At 44.2% G+C, this 7,000-nt stretch overlaps 17 non-coding genes across 17 annotated transcripts; all 17 read right to left on the reverse strand.

Moving 5' to 3' along the window:
• Positions 1 to 340: 340 nt before the first annotated feature.
• trnal-uag lies at positions 341 to 422 on the reverse strand. Its single transcript has one exon. It is a non-coding gene; the product is annotated as a tRNA-Leu (tRNA).
• Positions 423 to 621: 199 nt separating this feature from the next.
• trnag-ccc lies at positions 622 to 692 on the reverse strand. Its single transcript has one exon. It is a non-coding gene; the product is annotated as a tRNA-Gly (tRNA).
• A 434-nt stretch (positions 693 to 1,126) lies between these two features.
• trnal-uag lies at positions 1,127 to 1,208 on the reverse strand. Its single transcript has one exon. It is a non-coding gene; the product is annotated as a tRNA-Leu (tRNA).
• A 164-nt stretch (positions 1,209 to 1,372) lies between these two features.
• On the reverse strand, positions 1,373 to 1,443 carry trnag-ccc. Its single transcript has one exon. It is a non-coding gene; the product is annotated as a tRNA-Gly (tRNA).
• A 435-nt stretch (positions 1,444 to 1,878) lies between these two features.
• Positions 1,879 to 1,960, reverse strand: trnal-uag. Its single transcript has one exon. It is a non-coding gene; the product is annotated as a tRNA-Leu (tRNA).
• A 164-nt stretch (positions 1,961 to 2,124) lies between these two features.
• Positions 2,125 to 2,195, reverse strand: trnag-ccc. The gene has a single exon. It is a non-coding gene; the product is annotated as a tRNA-Gly (tRNA).
• A 432-nt stretch (positions 2,196 to 2,627) lies between these two features.
• On the reverse strand, positions 2,628 to 2,709 carry trnal-uag. The gene has a single exon. It is a non-coding gene; the product is annotated as a tRNA-Leu (tRNA).
• Positions 2,710 to 2,873: 164 nt separating this feature from the next.
• Positions 2,874 to 2,944, reverse strand: trnag-ccc. Its single transcript has one exon. It is a non-coding gene; the product is annotated as a tRNA-Gly (tRNA).
• A 432-nt stretch (positions 2,945 to 3,376) lies between these two features.
• On the reverse strand, positions 3,377 to 3,458 carry trnal-uag. Its single transcript has one exon. It is a non-coding gene; the product is annotated as a tRNA-Leu (tRNA).
• Positions 3,459 to 3,672: 214 nt separating this feature from the next.
• On the reverse strand, positions 3,673 to 3,743 carry trnag-ccc. Its single transcript has one exon. It is a non-coding gene; the product is annotated as a tRNA-Gly (tRNA).
• Positions 3,744 to 4,175: 432 nt separating this feature from the next.
• Positions 4,176 to 4,256, reverse strand: trnal-uag. Its single transcript has one exon. It is a non-coding gene; the product is annotated as a tRNA-Leu (tRNA).
• Positions 4,257 to 4,474: 218 nt separating this feature from the next.
• On the reverse strand, positions 4,475 to 4,545 carry trnag-ccc. The gene has a single exon. It is a non-coding gene; the product is annotated as a tRNA-Gly (tRNA).
• Positions 4,546 to 4,989: 444 nt separating this feature from the next.
• Positions 4,990 to 5,070, reverse strand: trnal-uag. The gene has a single exon. It is a non-coding gene; the product is annotated as a tRNA-Leu (tRNA).
• A 214-nt stretch (positions 5,071 to 5,284) lies between these two features.
• Positions 5,285 to 5,355, reverse strand: trnag-ccc. Its single transcript has one exon. It is a non-coding gene; the product is annotated as a tRNA-Gly (tRNA).
• A 432-nt stretch (positions 5,356 to 5,787) lies between these two features.
• Positions 5,788 to 5,869, reverse strand: trnal-uag. The gene has a single exon. It is a non-coding gene; the product is annotated as a tRNA-Leu (tRNA).
• Positions 5,870 to 6,062: 193 nt separating this feature from the next.
• trnag-ccc lies at positions 6,063 to 6,133 on the reverse strand. The gene has a single exon. It is a non-coding gene; the product is annotated as a tRNA-Gly (tRNA).
• Positions 6,134 to 6,862: 729 nt separating this feature from the next.
• On the reverse strand, positions 6,863 to 6,933 carry trnag-ccc. Its single transcript has one exon. It is a non-coding gene; the product is annotated as a tRNA-Gly (tRNA).
• Between the last annotated feature and the right edge of the window lie 67 nt (positions 6,934 to 7,000).

A 7,000-nucleotide genomic window follows, 5' to 3' on the forward strand; every position in this document is an offset into this window, starting at 1 on the left:
AGATTTCAACCCACGCCTCTCGAGACTTCATTCATTATTAGATTGCTCAGCCACACTATCACAACCCAAATGCTCAAACCCCCAGACCCCCAGGTTCCATACTATTCACTGCTAGTGCAATTCAACAACAACAACAACAACAACAACAACTACTACTATCATCTTGATGTATTTGTAAGAAAAAATGAAATAATTAATAGCAGTTCAAATGCTTCAGCTGACTTCCTTAGAATAGGTGTATCAAGACACACGCAGTGGCAGATCATCCTTCGTCTCTAGAGTCACACCTCGTTCTCTTGTTTCTTGGGAAAAAGGGGGCAGGGGTGAAGAAATCTTCCTATGGCAGTGATGGGATTCAAACCCATGCCTCCAGAAAGACTGGAGCCTAAATCCAGCGCCTTAGACTGCTCGGCCACACTACCACACCTCAAGATACCTGCCACTCAGGGGTCATACTGTAGGCCACACTACCACACCTCAAGGGGTCATACTGTAGGCCACACTACCACACCTCAAGATACCTGCCACTCAGGGGTCATACTGTAGGCCGCTAACGCAATTTAACAACAGCAAAATCTTAATCATTGGAATGAAAAAAAAGCAAATACTACCTTCTCAAATTGCGCCAACTGGGAATTGAACCCAGGTCACAAGAATGGGAATCTTGTATGATACCACTACACCATTGGCGCATAGTTGCATATGTTCAAATTTTCCATGGAATGGAACATTTTCTTTTCCAGCAGTTCGAAAGAGCGAGGGGAGAGTTAAAAGCAAGATAGCAGTAGAGAGATTTCAACCCACGCCTCTCGAGACTTCATTCATTATTAGATTGCTCAGCCACACTATCACAACCCAAATGCTCAAACCCCCAGACCCCCAGGTTCCATACTATTCACTGCTAGTGCAATTCAACAACAACAACAACAACAACAACTACTATATCATCTTGATGTATTTGTAAGAAAAAATGAAATAATTAATAGCAGTTCAAATGCTTCAGCTGACTTCCTTAGAATAGGTGTATCAAGACACACGCAGTGGCAGATCATCCTTCGTCTCTAGAGTCACACCTCGTTCTCTTGTTTCTTGGGAAAAAGGGGGCAGGGGTGAAAAAAACTTCCTTTGGCAGTGATGGGATTCAAACCCATGCCTCCAGAGAGACTGGAGCCTAAATCCAGCGCCTTAGACCGCTCGGCCACACTACCACACCTCAAGATACCTGCCACTCAGGGGTCATACTGTAGGCCACACTACCACACCTCAAGATACCTGCCACTCAGGGGTCATACTGTAGGCCGCTAACGCAATTTAACAACAGCAAAATCTTAATCATTGGAATGAAAAAAAAGCAAATACTACCTTCTCAAATTGCGCCAACTGGGAATTGAACCCAGGTCACAAGAATGGGAATCTTGTATGATACCACTACACCATTGGCGCATAGTTGCATATGTTCAAATTTTCCATGGAATGGAACATTTTCTTTTCCAGCAGTTCGAAAGAGCGAGGGGAGAGTTAAAAGCAAGATAGCAGTAGAGAGATTTCAACCCACGCCTCTCGAGACTTCATTCATTATTAGATTGCTCAGCCACACTATCACAACCCAAATGCTCAAACCCCCAGACCCCCAGGTTCCATACTATTCACTGCTAGTGCAATTCAACAACAACAACAACAACAACAACAACTACTATCATCTTGATGTATTTGTAAGAAAAAATGAAATAATTAATAGCAGTTCAAATGCTTCAGCTGACTTCCTTAGAATAGGTGTATCAAGACACACGCAGTGGCAGATCATCCTTCGTCTCTAGAGTCACACCTCGTTCTCTTGTTTCTTGGGAAAAAGGGGGCAGGGGTGAAAAAAACTTCCTATGGCAGTGATGGGATTCAAACCCATGCCTCCAGAGAGACTGGAGCCTAAATCCAGCGCCTTAGACCGCTCGGCCACACTACCACACCTCAAGATACCTGCCACTCAGGGGTCATACTGTAGGCCACACTACCACACCTCAAGATACCTGCCACTCAGGGGTCATACTGTAGGCCGCTAACGCAATTTAACAACAGCAAAATCTTAATCATTGGAATGAAAAAAAAGCAAATACTACCTTCTCAAATTGCGCCAACTGGGAATTGAACCCAGGTCACAAGAATGGGAATCTTGTATGATACCACTACACCATTGGCGCATAGTTGCATATGTTCAAATTTTCCATGGAATGGAACATTTTCTTTTCCAGCAGTTCGAAAGAGCGAGGGGAGAGTTAAAAGCAAGATAGCAGTAGAGAGATTTCAACCCACGCCTCTCGAGACTTCATTCATTATTAGATTGCTCAGCCACACTATCACAACCCAAATGCTCAAACCCCCAGACCCCCAGGTTCCATACTATTCACTGCTAGTGCAATTCAACAACAACAACAACAACAACAACTACTATCATCTTGATGTATTTGTAAGAAAAAATGAAATAATTAATAGCAGTTCAAATGCTTCAGCTGACTTCCTTAGAATAGGTGTATCAAGACACACGCAGTGGCAGATCATCCTTCGTCTCTAGAGTCACACCTCGTTCTCTTGTTTCTTGGGAAAAAGGGGGCAGGGGTGAAAAAAACTTCCTATGGCAGTGATGGGATTCAAACCCATGCCTCCAGAGAGACTGGAGCCTAAATCCAGCGCCTTAGACCGCTCGGCCACACTACCACACCTCAAGACACCTGCCACTCAGGGGTCATACTGTAGGCCACACTACCACACCTCAAGATACCTGCCACTCAGGGGTCATACTGTAGGCCGCTAACGCAATTTAACAACAGCAAAATCTTAATCATTGGAATGAAAAAAAAGCAAATACTACCTTCTCAAATTGCGCCAACTGGGAATTGAACCCAGGTCACAAGAATGGGAATCTTGTATGATACCACTACACCATTGGCGCATAGTTGCATATGTTCAAATTTTCCATGGAATGGAACATTTTCTTTTCCAGCAGTTCGAAAGAGCGAGGGGAGAGTTAAAAGCAAGATAGCAGTAGAGAGATTTCAACCCACGCCTCTCGAGACTTCATTCATTATTAGATTGCTCAGCCACACTATCACAACCCAAATGCTCAAACCCCCAGACCCCCAGGTTCCATACTATTCACTGCTAGTGCAATTCAACAACAACAACAACAACAACAACTACTATCATCTTGATGTATTTGTAAGAAAAAATGAAATAATTAATAGCAGTTCAAATGCTTCAGCTGACTTCCTTAGAATAGGTGTATCAAGACACACGCAGTGGCAGATCATCCTTCGTCTCTAGAGTCACACCTCGTTCTCTTGTTTCTTGGGAAAAAGGGGGCAGGGGTGAAAAAAACTTCCTATGGCAGTGATGGGATTCAAACCCATGCCTCCAGAGAGACTGGAGCCTAAATCCAGCGCCTTAGACCGCTCGGCCACACTACCACACCTCAAGACACCTGCCACTCAGGGGTCATACTGTAGGCCACACTACCACACCTCAAGATACCTGCCACTCAGGGGTCATACTGTAGGCCACACTACCACACCTCAAGATACCTGCCACTCAGGGGTCATACTGTAGGCCGCTAACGCAATTTAACAACAGCAAAATCTTAATCATTGGAATGAAAAAAAAGCAAATACTACCTTCTCAAATTGCGCCAACTGGGAATTGAACCCAGGTCACAAGAATGGGAATCTTGTATGATACCACTACACCATTGGCGCATAGTTGCATATGTTCAAATTTTCCATGGAATGGAACATTTTCTTTTCCAGCAGTTCGAAAGAGCGAGGGGAGAGTTAAAAGCAAGATAGCAGTAGAGAGATTTCAACCCACGCCTCTCGAGACTTCATTCATTATTAGATTGCTCAGCCACACTATCACAACCCAAATGCTCAAACCCCCAGACCCCCAGGTTCCATACTATTCACTGCTAGTGCAATTCAACAACAACAACAACAACAACAACTACTATCATCTTGATGTATTTGTAAGAAAAAATGAAATAATTAATAGCAGTTCAAATGCTTCAGCTGACTTCCTTAGAATAGGTGTATCAAGACACACGCAGTGGCAGATCATCCTTCGTCTCTAGAGTCACACCTCGTTCTCTTGTTTCTTGGGAAAAAGGGGGCAGGGGTGAAAAAAACTTCCTTTGGCAGTGATGGGATTCAAACCCATGCCTCCAAAAGACTGGAGCCTAAATCCAGCGCCTTAGACCGCTCGGCCACACTACCACACCTCAAGATACCTGCCACTCAGGGGTCATACTGTAGGCCACACTACCACACCTCAAGATACCTGCCACTCAGGGGTCATACTACTGCCAGGCCACACTAAGACACCTCAAGATACCTGCCACTCAGGGGTCATACTGTAGGCCGCTAACGCAATTTAACAACAGCAAAATCTTAATCATTGGAATGAAAAAAAAGCAAATACTACCTTCTCAAATTGCGCCAACTGGGAATTGAACCCAGGTCACAAGAATGGGAATCTTGTATGATACCACTACACCATTGGCGCATAGTTGCATATGTTCAAATTTTCCATGGAATGGAACATTTTCTTTTCCAGCAGTTCGAAAGAGCGAGGGGAGAGTTAAAAGCAAGATAGCAGTAGAGAGATTTCAACCCACGCCTCTCGAGACTTCATTCATTATTAGATTGCTCAGCCACACTATCACAACCCAAATGCTCAAACCCCCAGACCCCCAGGTTCCATACTATTCACTGCTAGTGCAATTCAACAACAACAACAACAACAACAACAACAACAACAACTACTATCATCTTGATGTATTTGTAAGAAAAAATGAAATAATTAATAGCAGTTCAAATGCTTCAGCTGACTTCCTTAGAATAGGTGTATCAAGACACACGCAGTGGCAGATCATCCTTCGTCTCTAGAGTCACACCTCGTTCTCTTGTTTCTTGGGAAAAAGGGGGCAGGGGTGAAAAAAACTTCCTATGGCAGTGATGGGATTCAAACCCATGCCTCCAGAGAGACTGGAGCCTAAATCCAGCGCCTTAGACGCTCGGCCACACCACCACACCTCAAAATACCTGCCACTCAGGGGTCATACTGTAGGCCACACTACCACACCTCAAGATACCTGCCACACAGGGGTCATACTGTAGGCCACACTACCACACCTCAAGATACCTGCCACTCAGGGGTCATACTGTAGGCCGCTAACGCAATTTAACAACAGCAAAATCTTAATCATTGGAATGAAAAAAAAGCAAATACTACCTTCTCAAATTGCGCCAACTGGGAATTGAACCCAGGTCACAAGAATGGGAATCTTGTATGATACCACTACACCATTGGCGCATAGTTGCATATGTTCAAATTTTCCATGGAATGGAACATTTTCTTTTCCAGCAGTTCGAAAGAGCGAGGGGAGAGTTAAAAGCAAGATAGCAGTAGAGAGATTTCAACCCACGCCTCTCGAGACTTCATTCATTATTAGATTGCTCAGCCACACTATCACAACCCAAATGCTCAAACCCCCAGACCCCCAGGTTCCATACTATTCACTGCTAGTGCAATTCAACAACAACAACAACAACAACAACTACTATCATCTTGATGTATTTGTAAGAAAAAATGAAATAATTAATAGCAGTTCAAATGCTTCAGCTGACTTCCTTAGAATAGGTGTATCAAGACACACGCAGTGGCAGATCATCCTTCGTCTCTAGAGTCACACCTCGTTCTCTTGTTTCTTGGGAAAAAGGGGGCAGGGGTGAAAAAATCTTCCTATGGCAGTGATGGGATTCAAACCCATGCCTCCAGAGAGACTGGAGCCTAAATCCAGCGCCTTAGACCGCTCGGCCACACTACCACACCTCAAGATACCTGCCACTCAGGGGTCATACTGTAGGCCACACTACCACACCTCAAGATACCTGCCACTACTGTAGGCCACACTACCACACCTCAAGATACCTGTCATACTGTAGGCCGCTAACGCAATTTAACAACAGCAAAATCTTAATCATTGGAATGAAAAAAAAGCAAATACTACCTTCTCAAATTGCGCCAACTGGGAATTGAACCCAGGTCACAAGAATGGGAATCTTGTATGATACCACTACACCATTGGCGCATAGTTGCATATGTTCAAATTTTCCATGGAATGGAACATTTTCTTTTCCAGCAGTTCGAAAGAGCGAGGGGAGAGTTAAAAGCAAGATAGCAGTAGAGAGATTTCAACCCACGCCTCTCGAGACTTCATTCATTATTAGATTGCTCAGCCACACTATCACAACCCAAATGCTCTCAAACCCCCAGACCCCCAGGTTCCATACTATTCACTGCTAGTGCAATTCAACAACAACAACAACAACAACAACAACTATCATCTTGATGTATTTGTAAGAAAAAATGAAATAATTAATAGCAGTTCAAATGCTTCAGCTGACTTCCTTAGAATAGGTGTATCAAGACACACGCAGTGGCAGATCATCCTTCGTCTCTAGAGTCACACCTCGTTCTCTTGTTTCTTGGGAAAAAGTGGGCAGGGGTGAAAAAATCTTCCTTTGGCAGTGATGGGATTCAAACCCATGCCTCCAAAAGACTGGAGCCTAAATCCAGCGCCTTAGATCGCTCGGCCACACCACCACACCTCAAAATACCTGCCACTCAGGGGTCATACTGTAGGCCACACTACCACACCTCAAGATACCTGCCACACAGGGGTCATACTGTAGGCCACACTACCACACCTCAAGATACCTACCACTCAGGGGTCATACTGTAGGCCGCTAACGCAATTTAACAACAGCAAAATCTTAATCATTGGAATGAAAAAAAAGCAAATACTACCTTCTCAAATTGCGCCAACTGGGAATTGAACCCAGGTCACAAGAATGGGAATCTTGTATGATACCACTACACCATTGGCGCATAGGTGCATATGTTCAAATTTTCCATGGAATGGAACATTTTCTTTTCCAGCAGTTCGAAAGCGAGG

This window comes from Polyodon spathula, unplaced genomic scaffold, assembly GCF_017654505.1.
Source record: "Polyodon spathula isolate WHYD16114869_AA unplaced genomic scaffold, ASM1765450v1 scaffolds_3101, whole genome shotgun sequence".
In the NCBI taxonomy this organism is placed as follows: Eukaryota; Metazoa; Chordata; class Actinopteri; order Acipenseriformes; family Polyodontidae; genus Polyodon; species Polyodon spathula.